Consider the following 20,380-nt stretch of genomic DNA (forward strand, 5'->3'; position numbering starts at 1 on the left):
TACTATAAGATTCTTGTATAAAATTGTAATCTTTATCAGTGACAGAACAAGATCATAAGCAATATCATGTTGTATTGCTCTAGTATACAGAGAAATTCTCTAGTTATGTTTAAAACTTAAAGATACAGTAGTAAAATGTGAACCAGTGAATTAATCATCTAAATAATTTTATTTTCCATAGGAATTAATTAACTTTTACTAAACAAAATTAATAAAAATAATTTTTGTCTGTGAAGATAAATGATATTATCTAGATTTATGCGGAGAAAAAATAGCACATTAAATGAATGGCTTTCTAAATGATACCTAGGGTCAATAAAATTAAAAACATCAAAATAAAAACATATATTCCATGTCTTGCTTTTTGGTTAACATTAAAATTGTGTCGTTACTTGGTACAGTTTCAAAGTGAGGTTATAAAAATAGAGTTTAAGAAGAAAAGGAGAACACTTCTGATATCCCAAATATATATGGCATTATGTCTTTACTGGGTATAGTTTCAAAATGAAGATACAAAAATGAAGTTTAAGAAAAAAAGGACAACACTTGTGGTATCCTTGAGTCCCAAATATACGTGATATTAGAATCCTGATTCTAAGTGAAATATGGAATGCATGTTATGGGTTGAATAGTGTCCTCCCCCAAATTAAATCTGTTGACGTCCTAATTTACAGGATCTTAAAATGTTAGTGCATTTGGAAATAAGATCTTTGCAGATGTAATTAGCCAAATTAAGATGAGGTCATGCCGGAGTATAATGGGTCCCCACTCTAATGTAATTGGCATCTTTATAAAGAGGGGTAATTTGGAGGAACAGACTCACAGAGGGAGAATGTCATGTGAAGACTGAGCCCCAGACCTGCCAGAAGCTAGGAGACCTGGAACACTTATCTTCCTGGTGTCCTCAGAGGAAATGTGGCCCTGCCAAAACTTCGATCTTGGATTTCTAGCCTCTGGAATTGTGAGACGGTAAATTTCTGTTGTTGAAGCCACTAGGTTTGTGGTACATTTTTAGGGTAGCACCGAGCACGGAATTACAGCTCTCACTACCTCATTAGTATTCCCACGTCATGCCAGTTCACCATTCATCAGCTGTTTCTCTCCTTAACAATCCTGGAAACCGTGAAGCTTCCTCCATATTCTATTTCAAACATAAAGTGTATTTGTGAAAGTATTTATTTTAGATTTAAATCCCATTTTCTCTAATTCAAAATAATGTGAAGCAGCTCACAGGGCAAACACGATGTAAAATAGGACACCTAGAGATAAAAGCAGAACCAAAGAGACAAGACCCATCAGAGGAGCACACAGTCTTCTTGGGAGAGACTAGTAAGTAGTTTGGGACCCGCCAGGAACCCACTTCGCAGTTTTTCAGCAGCTGAAGAAAATGAGCAAAGCTGGCCTAAGTTTTGTTTTGTTTTGTTTTGTTTTGTTTTGTTTTGTTTTCATTTTCTGATTAACAACTATGGTTTAATTACGGTAGATTTACAAGTTGGAAAGCTGACATTTTTGTCAGGTCTCAGCGGAGATTTGGGGATATAGCACATAGCTTCATGATCCTGAGTTCCTCTCCCATGCACTGGCTGGTCTGCAATTCCAGGACCACAACATCCTACCCGCTGCCTTACAGGTTTTGGAGGTTAGGAATTATTGAAACAATGATGGTTTGGGAGCTTATTTTAGGGTAGGTACTTAAAACTCCTGCATACAGTTATATATAACTGTATGATCTATAGATTATGTATCAACACTAGGAGGCCAATATAAGTTTTGTTCATCATGAATATGTATATATATATTTTTTTGATAATTTTTCTGGCAGATGGTAGAAACATGGCTTGACCAGATAAGCTATCTTATCATTCTCGTAAAGAGAACATAGATGCACATAGTGGCTCATACTCTCCTTTAAAATAAACATAGAGGGGCACTTGGGTGGCTTAGTAGGATAAGTGTCTGACTCTTGATTTTGGCTCAGGTCACCATCTCACAGTTCATGAGGTTGAGCCCCACATCAGGCTCTGAGCTGATAGTGTGAAGCCTGCATGGGGTTCTCTCTTTCCCTCTCTCTCTCTCTGTTCCCCCTCCACCTGCTCTCTCTCTTTCTCTCTCTGTCTCTCTCTGTCTTTCTCTCTCTAAATAAATAAATAAACTTTAAAAAATCACATATATAATCGATTTATTCTCATAGCAACCTTTTTTTAAACGAGTGATATCCAGACTTTAGAGTTGGAGAAACTGAGGCTCAGCATTTTCTGTGATTTACTCAAAGACACAGAGTTTGCCATTGATTAATTGAAGATTTAAACCCTAACCTACTAATGAAGCATATATAGATAGATATATCTATCATATCTATACATAGGTATATCTATACATAGACAGATAGATAGATAGATCTATTTACTTTTCATTCGTATTTTTGTAGTGAAAATTTCCACCTGTATATGAAGTAAATAGAATACACCCATGAGTCAGGTATTTTATACCCTGGAGAGTTGAGGGAATTTCCAGTAATATTGGTGAGTAGCCTGTGTCCCATATGTGACCAGCACCTCTACATTAGGGTGAGTCTCGCTCTTGGCAGACATCAGCTGTTTCATATGATTTATTCTGAAGAGATCATATTCTCAGTAGAGGTCATAGTGAAAATACATGTTACATTTCTGTATACACTGTGTTTATTTATCCCTAATCTGCAAATTTGAACCATTCCTGTAGGGCTTCTGAGAAAAACAAATATCATTATGGCTGGAAAGTTGCTGGAAAGGCCAATTTTCTTGATTTAAGGCCAAGCTGATGGAAACAATCATTTGAAATTACTTTTTGTTGCCAGCCCAGAATATCCAATATTCATTTTTGAATGCATCTGTATTTTCATATCTTGCAACCATAATGGACTATTTTCATACAAAATCAGCTTACTCCTGAACAATTGAGAACTCAGTATGCCAGAATGCTTCTGCAAGCACAAAGTATGTATTTATACACTAAGAAATATTCCTGCTCTAATTCGATCTAACATCTGCATTTGCAGATCTAATTTTTAGACTGTTTAATTTGGAGTCTACTATCCTGGAATTTTAAGGAAAACACAGTTCTGTTTTCATGGCTCATTATCCTATGGCCATTCTTATGCAGAGAGAAAACTCACAATTTTGCGACTAATTATATTAAATGAGACATATAATTAGTAGATTCTTTATAATATTATTAATATAATATTTTTCCATAGATGTAAATGCACTGACATTACTGATCTTTGCTATGATCCAGGGACTATGCTATGTACTCCCTAATTATAACTGTGATTATAATATTCTTCTGTTCAACAAAGTCCATCTTCCACGTTGCCTGGTAAGTCACCATGCAGCCCGATTTTATCTATGCTGTGCCAATGAGAGTCATAAAATGAGGAAGGAGTAGGAGGCATTTGTTTGACATGGGATTTCACATGGGCTTCCCTCTCGATTTTTATCCTCATTCATATTTGCACGATCATATTATGTGTAGTGTATTTTGGGCGATGCAGGGCAGGGTACTGAAGGCTACAGAAGGAGAAGAGGGATATGTGCCATTAATTAAGAGTCACGCAGTCACACAGAGGTGCCAACCTTTCTCATTTTAAAGTCTCCTCTTAATATAGTAGTAGTAGTAATAATAATAATAATAATAATAACTCTCTTCATGCTTTGCTGAACTCCCCAGGTTACATTTATGAATGGACTGCAGGCATCCCCTAACATATGGAAATACATCACTTGAAGAGAGTTTGCACTTATAGGTAACCCCCGGCACTACCAACCACTGCTACTACTGTGTTTTGTGGTGTCATTTATCCACACACAATTCCATCAAATCTGATGCGTAGGATAAAAGAAAAGTGACCCTGAATCCCTAATTGGATATATCACCATTTTTATCTTTTTTCTTAAAATAGAAGGCTGGTAGTTTCCTTTCCCCCATGGGAAAAGGGGGAGTGTCAGTACAAGTGTCAATGTAAGATCTGATAGATAAGATTCATCAATGCAAGAGCTGATACATTTGTCATTTAAAGGTAGCTATATGATAAATGCCTCAATTTTAGAAAAAATTTTCCACTTATAGGTGATGTATTTACCTATCATATCTGTTTTATATGGACTGTATGCTTTGAGGGAACTCAGAAGTTAAAACAGGTTGAAGTTAAATCATGGATCTGTTGATCAATTGTGTCACCTTGGGCAAAGTGTATAAACCTTCTGATTCACCTTCCTAACTGAATGTTGTTGAAAGGATAGACTCAGATAACATATGTCAGCCTCTCAGCATGATATTTCAACTAACATCTTTTGGAGTGTTCACTGAGTTCACAATGACACTCTTCCTTTAAGAATGTCACCCAACGGAAAGAATCCTGAAAGCTATTACCCTACACCCATGGCAACAGATCCGTAGATGATTGTGCAGCTGATGGAAAGATAGCTGCAGATTCGAGAAATTAGTGAAGAGAAAAGATGTGAATTGTAATGCTGTATTGGTAAAAAGTAAAGTCTCTGCCAAAACAAAATAATCAAAAAGAGCAAGAATGAAACAGCTCAAGGAGGAAAACAGATTAGAGGAAGAAACCAAGGCCCAGAACATTTCCAGCTTCTGGTTTTAGTACAACCTAAATTCTCTGCTGTCCTTGCTCCAAAGCATTTTAGTGTCTCATCAATAAATCCACTGGTCTAAAGCAAATGCCTACAATGTGGTAAATATTCAGTAAATACCAATACAACAATTAGCTAGTTACACAAATGCTTTGTCAAATCTTTTACTATATGAAGCAGGAATATATAAACACATTTAAATATAAAATTAATGATTAAGAGAGCAATGAGCTAGGATTTGACCTCTTTCTACTAAAAACAAAGATCTGACTTTTGTGCTTGTTTTTTTTTTAGAGATTTCTTTTTTTTTTTAATTATTTAAAAATATTTATTTATTTTTGAGAGACAGACAGAGTGTGAGGGGGAGAGGAGCAGAGAGAGAGGGAGACACATATTCCGAAGCAGGCTCCAGGCTCTGAGCTGTGAGCACACAGCCCGATGCGGGCTTGAATTGACGGACTGTGAGATCATTGACCTGAGCTGAAGTTGGACGCCTACAGACTGAGCCATCTAGGCGTCCCCAAAGATTTCTTATTTTTAAGTAGTTTCTACACCCAACATGGGTCTCAAACCTACAACCCTGAGATCAAGAGTTCCATGTTCTACTGACTGAGCCACCTAAGCACCCCTGACTTTTTTTTATTAAAATAAAAAATGAAAATGTTCTAAAAATTACACACATATAAAAATATAAAAATAGTCCTTATTAAAAGAGAGCAAAGATATGAAAAAATATATATTCTTAATGAAAGAATACAGGGGCAAAGGATAAGAGTTAGACTTCTCCAAACCTCAGACAAACTAATCCAAACAAAATAAGGTTTTCAATATCGACATTAGCAGAGTTCATTTAAATTCACAGAAAAATCATATAGCCACTTACATTCCAGATGGGAAAGACCTCTGAGGTCAATCACACAGTCTGTTCTTAAACTACCAGAAGGTGTGCCCTACTTAATTTTGCAGTATATTTTCTTATCTGGTGTAAAATGTCAGATAATGTAAACCCATGCAGGCAAAAATCACCATCGCAAAGCGTAATCAGCAAATATCAGATCTCAGCAATATGCCAACATTTGTCTTTTGCTTTGAAAAGAATCTTTATGATTTGTTCGCTTGAAAGTATACTAGCACTTGAGGAAATGTCTGAACATTTTGCTCTCAGAGATTCTTCAGAAAAAAGAGCAAAGCTTCAGATCAGATTTCAAAAACAATTAGATAAGAATACACTGCTTACTAAATGAATAAGTTAATGTTGGCTAATTGGGAAAGACAGATGTATACATATCTCTGCATTTCTAACACTTTCTTTTAATCTCAAGGAGATCTGTTTTATCAGTCCTCCCATATTAACATCAAAATGTGATCTCTGTGATTCATGGTAAATGTTTTCCTTTCTGAATGACTTTCAGAAATTGACAATTGTTATTCTCCACTGAGATGGTGCATGGGCATTTCCCCAGAGGAGACCTCCTTGATCTCTGGAGTCAGGCAAAATAAGTCATCCATCTGTCTTTTCACAGGAAACTATGTATGAGAAAAAGAAACATGAGTTTTGGAGTCTTCTCAAATCTCAGTTCTCTCATTAATTTCTGTGTGATACTGACAGACCACTTAGTGCATTCTGTTATTCTTAAGATGTCCCTTGAACATCCTGCACAATCTAAGGATTGAAACCATCTAGATGTTGCCACAGGCAAGTGTCCAGACAGCTTTGCCTTACTTGGTTCTTAAAGTCAAATCCAAAAATCAAAATAAGCACAGGCAAGTGGCAAGAGCTCCTTAGAGAACCCTGAGTGCCCTCACACAGCGCATCAATATTACAGAGCCCTGTGACTCTCATCAGGGGTTGGGGGTGCTGGGGGGGAGGAGACAAAAACAAACAAACAAAAACAAAAAAACCAAAAAGGCCTGCAAATATTTGGTTGATTTCCGAAGTTTCTTCCTTCAAGAGATCTGTAATTTTAATAGAATATAAAAGCCATAAGAAATGGATCCTGTTTGGTTCACAAATTTCAGATTCCAGTAGTCTCTAGTGCACAATTGGTGCTCAATTAAGAATACTTGGATGAAAAATTTTAAAAACTCTCCTTAATGAATGAGAAAAGAATAATATGTAAAATAAAACTGAGAAACTCCTAGTTGTAGGAGGCCATAGGGATAATTCTAGACCTTAAAATATGTGCATGCAGAAAATATGCCCAAGGCTTTATGCACTATTATAGATATAAATTTATGTCTCTCTGTGCCAAATTTGTTTAGTGATAAAGCTATATTTACCTCTGGAGACAATTCCCATGTTTACTCAGCTTTAACCTTAAGAATCACTAGGAATCATTATAAATCTAGGGTAGACCCTGTTACACATAGAAAGCAATTAGTAAATGTTAATTAGTGAGTTGATAACAATTATTATAAAGCCATAGATCCTTAGCAAAGGGGCACTCAGAAACTCCTATGTGTGTCAACAAAGAGGTAACATTCCAAATTATGCTGTTAGAATCATTCTTGAGGGAACCACATTGATTTTGATATGGTTATATTAGCCTCTAGAATAAATAGTCTTCATGTTTGCTCAAGTTAAGCTTAGGTAATCACTACTAATCACCATCAAGAACCTGATCACCAGAGTCAATTAATCAGATTTGGCAGCCACCCTTTTAGCACTTTATTGTCTTCCTGGCCTCAGTGACTCTTAATGTTTCATATGTTAAATGAGGACAATAACATCTATCTCATGGTTCACAAAAGGTTGTCATCAGAGTTAAGTATAGTTGCATGCATGAAAGTGTATAATATTGTTCTTAGCCTAAAGTAACAGTTCATCAAGAGTCAGGAAAAGAGTGCTTTTTTTGTGAATTTCAAATGAAAAATGATAGTTTAAAAAAAGGCAGAAAATTGGGGCATCTGGGTGGCTCAGTTGGTTAAGCGTCCAACTTCAGATCAGGTCATGATCTCACACTTTGTGGGTTCAAGATATGCTTAGGGCTCTCTGATGTTAGCACAGAGCCTGCTTCAGATCCTCTGTCCCTGTCTCCTTCTGATCGCTTTCTCTCTCTCTCTCTCTCTCTCTCTCTGTCAAAAATAAATAAATAAACATTTAAAAAGGTAGAAAATTTAAGGGATAGTTTGGTGACTGATAAATTGGAGAAAAGATCAAGACTGAGAAGCCTGGAGGTAGGTTTTCGTCTTGGCTCTGCCTTTGATTTAGCTGGTCATGAACATGATGCCACAAGGGGTCAGTATGTGTCTCAAGGGGCTTCGGGTTCTGCACCCCACAATGTGGTGCTAACTTATGCCCTTCCTGCCCATTGCCACTTCTCTCTTCTTGCTACCTCCAACCAAGAATGCCATTATGATAAAATGAGGGCCTGTGTGTAAATAATTGGCCTTTCCTAGTCGAAAATGATCTGCTCTGAAGCTGCCCATTTTTGATTAGGGCATCACCTCCTGCTGTCTGCACCCACTGCTTTCCCTGCTGAGTTGTATGCACCTCATCCATATAAGGCAGCCCGTGCAGGATTGTGAGAACTCTATGTCAGCGTATCAAACCCATCACTTCGTAGTTGGAATGAGTCCTCACACATGGAGAAGTTTTGTCATAGCTAAGATTGAATCTTTTAAATTGTTTTTAATTGACACTACGATAAAGGTAGAAGCTAAACACTTGTCAGGATCCTTCTCATTGGAGAATTTTCCCTATTTATGCAAATCTAAATTTTCCGAACTCAGTGTCAATTAAGTTTCAGTTATATTTAAACATATTCTTACAGCAATGATTTTGACAAGGTATCCAGAAATTCCTTCAATTTCGTGACTTCCTAATTCCAATATAAAAAAAAGTATCATATCCTAAATGACAGAAAATTTATATTTTCAAGAGAAATTAAAAAGATATAGAACTGTAAGAGTCATTAGAAGAGAACTCTCTTACTAAATGTTATTTTTGTTTGTTTTGATGCATGTGACTGTGATGCCATCATGCTGGAATAATTTCTAAGGTTTGCCACATGATAATTAAAAAGGCAATTCATGAATTATCATAGAATATTACAACTATGGCTTCCTGTGGAAAACTGTGATGAGAGAATAATATATTCCATTCTTTTGGTGCACAGAAGTTTAAACAATTTAAATTTAATTTAAGAATCTGAATAATGTCATATAATTTTAAAAAAGAGGATTGCAAAATGATTAAAGCATTGTGTTCCATGTGACTCTAGGCTGGGATCCAGTGTCAAAGACATTTTCAGCTGGAATAAAATAAAGATAATTAATTTCTGAATTCGAGAAGGCACAGGGCATAAAGTGACTTTAGGATTGCCTTAATAAAATACAATTTACATAGTAGCTATAGCTTGTTGTTAAAATCAACAAGAGTTTATCTTCTCTTTTTCACAAACACATGAATAAAGATCCAATTTCATTTGATAACTAAGTGATAGCTTCCAAAATGCTGTGCAACCGTTCTCAAGGTGATGCTTTTCCTTTGTTAATGAAAAATATTTTCTGAGCATTTCCATCTACAAAATACATGGAATCCTTTTTTACGTAGTAAGAATTTTTTTTTACATTTATTTATTTTTAAGAGACAGAGTGAGACAGAACACAAGTGGAGGAGGGGCAGAGAGAGAAGGAGACACAGAATCCAAAGCAGGCTCCAGGCTCTGAGCTGTCAGCACAGAGCCTGACACGGGGCTCAAACTCATGAACCATGAGATCATGACCTGAGCGGAAGTCTTAACTGACTGAGCCACCCAGGTGCCCCACATAGTGAGCATTTTTAATGAACACTCCTGGTGGTAGTTTATTCATCTTTCTTTCAAATATTCGCCTCCAACTCATTTCACTCTCCATATTTAAACATGTCAGTTATTTAAACAAACTACCAAAAATTGCCTTGAACATCTAAGGAATGAGTCTTGAGTTATTTAAACAATTATTCTTTAAGCTGTAAGTTGTTTGATATCTTGCATGCTGATAAAATAACTCTGCTTTATAGGTCAATGATTTAATATTCCTTTGAGTCTGAGATTTTTTTGAAAAACTGATAGAAACCATGAATTTTCTCCTGAGAGTATGTATACATTCTTTCATTGGAAAAAGCAATACTCATAACACATTTATAGAAATCCACACACATAAACCCAAATGCCTGTAATTTGCCTATGATTTCAGGGGATTCCAAGATCCCCTAAGATTTCAGTGTGGTCCAAGATTATAATACTTGATAGATGGAAGTAGGCTACTTACTATATACTCATTCAGAAGGGTGTCTGGCCAGTTTACCTAAAACAACAAGCAGATCATGAAAGCATTTGACAAATTGGAAGAACCTCAGATACAAAAAACACGTACACCCTTACCAGCAGAGTGATAATGAACAGTTTTCTGATTATCTGTTGGTGAAATTGTACAATATTTATTCTAAAATAATAATAACCTTGAGGATTTGCTAAGCAAAGACTAATGTGTGAATCAAATAACATAATGATCCCATTCTGTGCCAGGCATTTGGCACAGCAGATTGGGCAAAAATACAGACCTATGTGGTCCTGTTCAATAGACTTTTGTGTGATGTTCTGTATCTGAATTGTTCAGTGAGGAAGCCATTACCCACATGTGATCATTGAACACTTGAAATGTTGTTAGAGCAGTGATGGAACTGAGTTTGTAATTTTTATTTAAAATTTTAAGACTGTTTTTTACAGCTGATTTAGTTTTACAGTGAAATGGAGAGCAAAGTACAGAGACTTCCTGTCTACCCATGCCCCCAAGCATGCACAGCTTCCTCCATGTTCAACATCCCCCACAAGAATGGTATATTTGTTACAACCGATGAATTCACATTGACCTATTATAATCACCCAAAGTCCATAGTTAACATTAAGATTCCTTCTTGGTGGTGCATATTCTGTGGGTTTGCATACATGTTTAATGATATGTATCCACCTTTGTAACATCATACAGAGTATTTTCAGTGCCCGAAAAATCCTCTGCACTCCGCCTACTTATCTTCTGATGCTTGCTTAGACTTCTCAGGGCCTGTTTTTCTTTCCTTTCACTATGCCATGAACTTTCCGCTGAAAGCCAGGCGTGGTGTATTGGGTAACAGGCACTGAGGTTAACAGACCTTAGTGGAAGATTTAACATGAATATGCCTTGGAATTGGGCTGTTTTTAATGTTGGCAGTAGCTTTAAGTGTCAGGGCTTCGAATGCTTCCAGTGTCCTTGTTTCTGTCACCTGTTGTGTTTACCTTTTCATTAGAACCCCTCTTAGTGTCATGTCTTACAGCTGCTTGAGCTACAATCTCTTGTTATCATCTTGGACCCTTGTTAATGTGATGGTAACATGTCAGAGAGGAGAAATGTTCTATGATTTTATAATTAAATCTCCATCTTTTAATGGGCCTGAGATATGAATGTGGCTGTCACAATGCTCATTAGACTTATTCTATTTTTTTAACCCTCATTATCTGAGACAGAAAAACTAGAGGGGCTGGAGTAAAGTATTTTAGTGAAAAGTTCAGAGAACTACATAGAGATCTTATCGTTCTGTGTCTGTACATCATATATCAGGAGGTGTTAAAGAAGGTATATTACAGGCCTTTTAGGAGATGAGTAATATATAACTCTATGATATATATTTAAAAATCCACAGGATTGTGGCACCTAAGGAATTATTAAAAGATTGCAAAAGAGGGGCGCCTGGGTGGCTCAGTTGGTTGAGTGTCCGACTTCAGCTCAGGTCATGATCTCGCAGTCTGTGAGTTCGAGCCCCACTTCGGGCTCTGTGCTGACCGCTCAGAGCCTGGACCCTGCTTCCAATTCCGTGTCTCCCTCTCTCTCTCTGTGTCCCATGCCCCACTCATACTCTGTTTCTCTCTGTGTGTCAAAAATAAACATTAAAAAAATTAAAAGACTGCAAAAGAAATGCCCACCATGGTGAACACGTGAACCAAGTATTATACTCGGAAATAATGTCAGAAATGACAACCTTCTAATGGCATTTAGTTGGGAATTTATCACAGAAGGAAACCAAAGCACAAAGCCATCTCATAACAATTCACTTTTTACAAAATGTTAATGATCTCATTTGTTAACTTCAGAAACCATTTCAAAATCAGGAGGCCCAACACAAAATTCTTACTGTGTGACAGGCTGTTTTTGGCAAGGCAACAAAAAGCGGCAGACATAAAGTTACATTCATGCTTAATCAATCATCATGAAAACACACACACTTAAATTATTTTCACAGCCACAAGGATTAAAGAGTTAGTTAATGAAGCCTGAATGCTTTTACTTTGTGAACAGTGGTTGGGGAGAAGGCAAGTAATAAAACTAATAACCTTTAAACACCTGTATAGGGGAGGACAGATATATTTTCCTCTGCTGTTCTAAGTTCGTGGCTGGAGTCCTTATAACAAAAGGCAAATTCACAAGAGCAAAGCATACAAATTTATTTATGTAACATGACTTTTGTGTGATATGTGAGCCTTAGTAAGAAAATGAATACTTAAAAAAGAAGCTGAACCTGAATGTTTTTATGCTAGAATTGATGATGTGTGGAAAGCTGTCAAAAATATGACAGAACCAAGGGGATATGAGCTAAGTGGAACAAATGGGGAAAATTAGCAAGGCTGTGTTTAGATTCTTCTCATGGTTCCTGTGTGTCCAGAGATAAGGATGCTCCTTTCCTCCAAGTATAGGGAGAGTACCTCTCGCATGAGGATAAGGGTCTTATGACCTACTTCAGAGGAAGGTCAGAAAGTCCTTACTGCACCTGTAGTTTCTCAAATTTTTTCAGCTTAATGTATTCAATTTGCCAAGGTCCATCTTTATGGAGTGTCATGTCCTGAATCCCATTATCTATGGTAACTAAACAGGACACTATTCTAGATACACACACACACATATATATATATTGTGCATATGTGTATATATATGTGCATTATATATATATGTGTGTATGTGCATATGTGTATATATATTGTGCATTGTGCATATATATGTGTATATATATGTATACATATTCTGATTTTTCAGACATTGATAATGAAAGAATCTGTATTAGATTAGGCAATTATGTGAATTTAGTGAAGGTAATGTAATAATGTGAGATCCCTGGTGTGAAATGGCATGCTCTTATTCTAAGATGCTGCCTAATCACTTTGGAACTGCTTTGGGTGTTAGCTAACAGAATAATTTCAAAGAAAAGTTTCTAACAACAGTCAGGAAAAAAATGCATCTAATATCTTAGTAACAAAAGATCTGAAAGTGTTTTTAGTACTTCCATCCGAAATCATCTCAAAAGCATTTACAATAGCATTCTATGTAATACTTTATACACAATTAACCTATTTTTTAATTTTTAACTTTTTTTTAATGTTTATTTATTCTTAAGAGAGAGAGAGAGAGAAAGATGCAGAACATGAGCAGAGAGAGAGGGAGACACAGAATCTGAAGCAGGTTCTAAGCTCCAAGCTGTCAGCACAGAGCCCAACGGGGGGCTCCAACCCACGAACCGTGAGATCATGACCAGAGCCAAAGTCAGATACTGACCCGACCGAGCCACCCAGGCGCTCAGTTAACCTTTTTTTTTTCTAAAAAAGGTACCTATATTCTGAATCTTGTTGAAAGATGAGTAATGTCTGCCACAAGCTTGGGAATGAGACAATACACTGATGGCCGCTGGGCCTTGAGGCCTTTTGGCATATAGAAGTCCTAAATTCAAGTTATTTAGCGTTCTGAGTACAAAACACATAATTTCAAAAAATATATATACGTAGATTTATAATGGGGTTGTGCATTTCTGGCATCAAATGAAACACATCCTGTGTGTGGTCAGAGTTATTCAATACAATTTATAAATGTTAAGAACTGCTATATAGGAAACTACATCAAAATCTAAATTTCTTAGATGTGGTTAATAATAACAGTTTTCAGCTTAAAAAATTAAGGTAGAAGGAATAAAAATTTCTTAGACAAAACAATCATGGTTTTGAATCATGTGAGTTGGCTGATTTGATGTGCTGAATTTTATTTTTTTTCTTTTTTTTTTTAATGTTTATTTATTTTTGAGACAGAGAGAGAGCATGAACGGGGGAGGGTCAGAGAGAGAGGGAGACACAGAATCTGAAACAGGCTCCAGGCTCTGAGCTGTCAGCACAGAGCCCGATGCGGGGCTCGAACTCACGAAGTGTGAGATCATGACCTGAGCCAAAGTCGGTCGCCCAACCGACTGAGCCACCTAGGCGCCCCAAAGTGCTGAATTTTAAAGGGACAGATACAAGTAATTGCAGCTAGCTATCCAAAGCTACTTCAGAGGAGTCGGCAGACGTTTGCATGTAACTTCACAGGGTCAGCGTTTAGAAAGTTTTGTCTTTGGGGCATCCGGGTAGCTCAGTCAGTTAAGTGTCCCTCTCTTGATCTCACGCTCAAATCATGATCTCATGGTTCACAAGTTCTAGCCCCTACTCGGGCTCTGTGCTGACAGTGCAGAGCCTGCTTGGGATTCTCTCTCCCTCTCTCTCTGCCCCTCCCCCACTTGCTCTGTCTCTCTCCCAATCTCTCTCTCTCTCTCTCTCTCTCTCTCTCTCTCTCAAAATAAATAAATAAACTTTAAAAAAGAGAAAGTTTATCTTTGGGACCCAAATATCAAATCAATATATAGAGGAGAGGAAGAAAAGAGCCGCTTATAGCTTAGCACTATGTCAGAAGCTCAAAAAGGATACAGGATTCTTGGTATATGTAAACTTAATATGAGATCTCATGATGGTGCACCCCACTGCTCATCACTCCCAGAATAAGGCCAATTAAAACATAGTAAGTTTAATAAGTTTTAAACAGTAAGAATGAGATAAATGTTAATTTTCTCGTATCTTCTTTTTTTTAAGTTTTTATTTGAATTCCAATGAACAAACAGTGTTATATTGGTTTCATGTGTGAAACTAATATAGTGATTCAAACTTTCATACAACACTCAGCAATTGTTACTGCAAGTGCTTAATCCTCATCACCTTTTCAACCCATTCCCCCATCTACCTCCCCTCTACTAACCATCAGTTTGTTCTATATAGTTAAGAGCCTGTTTCTTGGTTTGCCTCTCTCTCTATTTTTTCCCTTTTGCTCATTTGTTTTGTTTCTTAAACTCCACACATGAGTGACATCATATGGTCAGCCATTAAAAAAAATGAAATCTTGCCTTTTGGAAGGACATGGACGGAGGTGGGGCATATCATGCTAAGCAAAATAAGTCAGTCACCTCTTCTTTAATTAGACCAAACCTTGACTACTGGATTCAGTTGCTTTCATATTAGTGGCAATCACCAAAGTGTTCAGAGTAGCAAGTACATCTAACATGATGTGAACATGATGTAAGTTGAGGAATGACTGAAAGAAGTGAGAAAGAGTAGGGGGGAAAAATGATCATCTGCCCATATCTGTCCAGAAATCTAGACTGCAGAACTATTCCTCACTTGATAGATGCACAGAGAAGCAGATTTTCCCTTAATATAAGAAAGAATTTGAAAATGATTAGAACTGTTCAACTATGAAATAGGTTATCCCCGACGATGATTTCCCAATAGCTGGAAAATGTTTCATTATGGTAAGGATGTGCAAATGCTGGAGAGCAATGCCTCTCAGATTTAATATGTCCAAAATCACCTGGGGACCTTGTTAAGATGAAGATCTTGATTCTATAGGTGCGAGAGGGAATGGATTGTTTTTTATTTCTAAAGAGTTCATTTTGATATTAATACTGCTTGTCTATGGACTGCACTTGGAATATAAGGTAGAGAGTTTGCATAGACTTTTTTGAAAGTTTTTTTTAAACTTGAGAGTGCACTAGTTCCTGATGGGCATACCATGAACCCAGAAGTTTCTCAGGTTAGACATTTGCTCACTCACCCCACTTTGGTGATGAAAGAGGTAAAATTTTTCACAGAATATGCAAGAAGAGCAAGTGAGATTACATTGCCTAATGGAGAGGGCATCTTCATCCCAGTATGTGTGTTACCACACACACCACATTATTTTTGCCTTCAAACTTTACGCGTTTGAAGACAAACGCGGCTCATGTACTATTTTCTAGTGCATTTTAGTAAATACTTGCATTTTGTGTCACTGCTCCTTGCTTCCATTAATATTGTTAGAAACTCTTCACTAAGATGACTACGTCAAGGTCATACTTAACTGCATATGGATTTCAACAAATTGCATGTGGCAGGTGAGGATTTGAAACATTACTCAACATTCAAAGGCTTTTCTTGTGATTTTATTTCTTTGTCATTCCAGTTATAATGGAGGACAATTAAAACGTCAGACGCTTGGCTATAAATTTAAAAGATGGTGGTCGAATCATCTAAATCTTTTGGATGAGAACGTCTGAGTACTGTATCTTTTATTAACACATGGAAGAATCTAAATCTGATTTGATTTGGCCATGATTAAATCTCTTCTTTTCTTTGAAGATTAAATGCGATATTTGCTGCTTCAGAAAATTTCATTCATGGAGTTTAGCATGTGCTTCTCAGCTAGATGGTTGATTTCAGTTTTAGTTTATATAAGGAGTATCAAGGAATAAAAAGTAAAGATTTAAAAATTACTTTCAGACCTTATAAGAGAACAGGCAAAACAATCAACATTTTTGCTGTCTCACTTTGAAGTTTATGGTAAACAAACAAAAAGTCATATGGTTATATGTTTATCTCATATTTTACTCTTTTAATGTCCAAGCTAAGATCTCTATCACTTTTAATGAACTAGTCTGTCCCAATAAATTCCAGAAAGCTGAAAAGGGTGGGGAGAATAAGACAAATAGAAAGGGTTTTAATTTTTTTAACACAAGTCCCCAAGAAGTCTAATCAAAGAAAAATCAGGACAGAAAATATACTAATTGGCTTATTCCAGATTGCATGGCAAATCATAATAATTTTAATCTGGAGCAAGGAGCTAAGCTCTAAGCTTTGTGTCCTGTTGTAGAAACCAGTCTTTGGTTCATCAGATGAAATGAAGAATATTTATTTGCCCTAGAAGAATTTAGGTTGACAGATTTGATTCATCCTCTTAGGGGAAAATAAAACCATATATTCTTTGCGTTCAGATGTCAATCAATGAAAAAACAATTCTTATAAATAAATGGTTTCTAGTTATTTCATCTATCTTCCTGCCTACTTTAGAATGAGACTGTCACAAAAATATTTTAGAAAAGCAATCTTGGTACGGGTCCATGTCTCAGAATTGCCGGATGATCTATCAAAAACCAGTTCTATAGAGTTTTAGTTTTACAAAAGATGGAAAATAAATTTCTTCAAAAACTCAATGGGGAAAATAAACTGTAGGGTGTTTTAGGTCATAGAGAATTACATAAAATCATTCTGATATATAAGTTACATACAATTGTTACATATGTAGCATATATATTTGCTACATACATGTAATTTATGTGTGCTCCCGTGCACATGTGCATGTATGTGTGTGTGTGTGTGTGTGTGTGTGTGTGTGTGTGTTGGGGTTAAGGTAATGATTATGGTTGGGGTGCAAGTTTCTTATTTACAAAGGAATCTTTTTAAGTTCTCTTGCAGCTCTGAAATCTATGATTCTCATATTTTAACTGAAAGAAATCCTGTGAAAATTCACTGAGATGGTGGAAATCACATAGTTCCTCAATAAGCTTCTGATGACAGAATGAAGAAAATGCTCAAAATGCGTAGTTTTCTCTTGCCATGCTTTTTGTTCTATTATCTTCCTACAGCTTTTATTGAATATATAGAAGAGAGTGTCACGAATTCAGTGTGTTTTATATAGTGTTATTGGCAAAACCCAGAGAAAGTTGTTTAGGGTTGAATGGTACACATTCAAAATAGATAGATGATAGATGATAGATAGATATAGATAGATAGATAGATAGACAGACAGATAGATCCTACCTACACACATAGAAAACAAATATGTATATATATATATACGTATATATATGTGTATATATATATACGTATATATGTATATATGTAAACAAATATGTATATATACGTATATATACGTATATATATGTATATACATATATATACGTATATATATATATGAAGATCAGTGATTTCTAGAGATGTAGAAAACAAAAAAATTGAAACTGTTTTACATATAAGATAAATATGACTTGGAAAACACTTTAAATATGAACAATATCGTTATAGATAATTATAGGCTATTATTCTATACTGTGTGTGTCCATACATCACATGTTCCTTAGACTATAATTCCCAAAAGTAATGTCCTAGTTTCTGTTATGGTAGAACTGTTTTGACAGTCACAGAAATGCGTTCTTGGATATAGAAGGCTGTAGTCTTCCATAGTAGTGGTAGCATCACTATTACTGAAATTGTTTAAAATCTCTTTATTTTCCTTGGTTATTTCACTAAAACCTAGTGACACATTAGTATGTGATAAGGAAACAAAGAACAATGAATGGCCCTGCTAAGCAAATAGTTCATCAGCATTAGGATGCTATTTTTCTCAAAGACTTATGTACCAGCATAATTGGGGCTTACGATTAGAGGTGAAATTTATGATCTTAGAACTGTTGGAAAGGAAACAGCAAGCAGTGCAGAGTAGGAAAATACAGTCGGTTCAACTTGTAAAATGCCATCATCTCTGCAAAATAGAGATATGGTAATACACACAGTTTTTTCATTATAAAGCTATTTGGCAAATATAGATATTGGCAAATACAGATATTCTTATTTATGTATTTAAATATGTATCATATTGAGAAGGGGAGAAGAAATAGAGAGGAAAGAGAGGTGTGCACACTTTGTGTATGTGTGTGTGTGTGTGTGTGTGTGCATGTGCATATGTGTGAGTGTGTATTTCTTAGCCTGTCAACTTGGTTATGTTTATATTGCCAAATAACCCAGGGGATACATGATTATATGACCAATAAGAAAAACAGTAAATTTAGCATTGTATTATATGTTTACTATGTCTGAAGCACTCTTCTGAGTGGGCTACATTTCTTTAATAATTTAATTCTCACAACACTATAAGATAGGTTTTATTATCATTCCTAATTAATTGAAAAGTAAGAAAACTGAGGTTCAAGGAGAGAGAATGATCTATAAAAGTTCGGACAGTTCATATTGGTGGAACAGAAATTTAACCAGAGCTGTCTTTATGCATCTTTCTACTACATCTTTTCACAAATAGATAGATAGATCTATTTGGACAGTTGATAGCATTCTGTCTTATTTTCACAAAGCTGTGGAAGATGTTCAGTCTTGAGAATCCACCCTGTTGCCACATTTCCACACTCCAGTAGAGATAGCTTGATGAAAGACTCCTGGCTTCAGCCTCAGTTATATGCTAAATTGGGAAATTCAATTGCAGGTGACCTTTGAACAATATGGTGGCTGGGGTGCAGACTCTTGCATATTCAAAAGTCTGCATAAAACTTCCCACTCCCCAAAATTTAGCTACTAATAGCCTGTTGTTGCCCAGAAGCCTTACTGATAACATAAACGGTCGATTAACACATAGTTTGTATATATTTACTCCATTCTGTATTCTTACAATAAAGCAAACTAGAGAAAAGAAAATGTTACTAAGAAAAGCATAAGGAAGAGAAAATGCATTTACAGAGCTGTTCTGTATACCCAAAAAAATCTGCCTGTAAGTGGACCCATGTAGTACAAACCCATGTTGGTCAAGGGTCTACTGTGTAAGGAATGTATAAGTCAGGAGAATTTTAGTAAAATCCAATCTAAGGTAGCTGAAACAAATTCAGAGATCTCTTGTAAAGATGCTGAGTTTTCCATGGAAGTAAGTAAGGTAAGGAACTCAGGAGGAACATGGAATTAGAGTGTGGCAATGTTAAGATTCCCCTTTTCAGTTTCTGCATCTCTCTGTGAGCCAGTATCATTTCTGTTTTACTCGTTTGACCCCCAGACTTCTCTGGCCTACAGGGCAGAAACATGGCTCTTCACAGCTCCCACAGTGAGGTTGAATCAACTAATCTTTGTCTTAGTGCCAATCTCCCAGGACAGATTCTTAATTCAGATATTACCTCAAGTGCCTGGGGGTACTAAGAGTTTACTTGGTTGGCTAATCAAAACCAAGATCCAAAAGTTGACTGCCCCAAATTAGGTAGAGACATTGTATGATTCCCTTGGAATATGATACAGAACAATACTCAATGGCTTAAGGAGATCAGAATGTTAGAACAGTTACATTATTTAGGATTTATTATCTTTTATCTTTAGCATCTAGGACCCAAGGCTTTGAAAAACATATTAAGGTGCCAAAAAGCTTTAAGAGCTCATTAGTGGGGTTTTATGCAGATAAGGCATTATAATGACCCTAAGGAGTCAAGTAGCCACAAAAATTTGGGATTATAACAGCTAGTTCCCCAGACTGTATGTAGTAGAAAAGAACCATTGGTGTGTGGGTAAATTATTAACACCTGGCTGTCTGAGGTAAGGGAGGGGGAACCTTGATCTGTAGAATTTTCCAATTTCCATAGTGTGAAAATCCCCATCATGGCTGTTTAGATCCTTTCAAGCTACTTACGCGACATCACTGAACATAAAGACAGGAAAAGATGAACACAAAAGGTTTTCTTTATTTAGTGAGTGCCAACTAAGTAAGCCACTGAAGAGGAATATCCTTGTAGAGCTTCTGAATCCCTAACCTACAGAAACCATGTGCATAATAAAATTGTTTCCTGCCACTGAAGTTTTGGTGGAATGGTTTGT

The sequence above is a fragment of the Panthera pardus genome, unplaced genomic scaffold, assembly GCF_024362965.1.
Source record: "Panthera pardus isolate Hobbes unplaced genomic scaffold, ASM2436296v1 HiC_scaffold_12, whole genome shotgun sequence".
NCBI lineage: Eukaryota > Metazoa > Chordata > Mammalia > Carnivora > Felidae > Panthera > Panthera pardus.